A 345-nucleotide genomic window follows, 5' to 3' on the forward strand; every position below is an offset into this window, starting at 1 on the left:
TTTTTGAGATGGAGTTTCGCTCTTGTTGCCCAGGCTGGAGTGCAGTGGCACAATCTTGGCTTACTGCAACCTCCACCTCCTGGGTTCAAGCAATTCTTGTGCCTCAGCCTCCTGAGTAGCTGGGATTACAGGCATGAGCCACCACACCTGGCTCATTTTGTATTTTTAGCAGAGACAGGGTTTCTCCATGTTGGTCAGGCTGGTCTAGAACTCCTCACCTCAGGTGATCCTCCCTCCTCAGCCTCCCAAGTACTGAGATTACAGGTGTGAACCACTGCGCCCAGCCCTTCCAGATTTTTTCTTTCAGCCTCTTTCTAGGCAGCTAGATGATTGGTCACTGCCCAG

Source organism: Cebus imitator, unplaced genomic scaffold, assembly GCF_001604975.1.
Source record: "Cebus imitator isolate Cc_AM_T3 unplaced genomic scaffold, Cebus_imitator-1.0 Scaffold265, whole genome shotgun sequence".
NCBI classification, from domain to species: Eukaryota; Metazoa; Chordata; class Mammalia; order Primates; family Cebidae; genus Cebus; species Cebus imitator.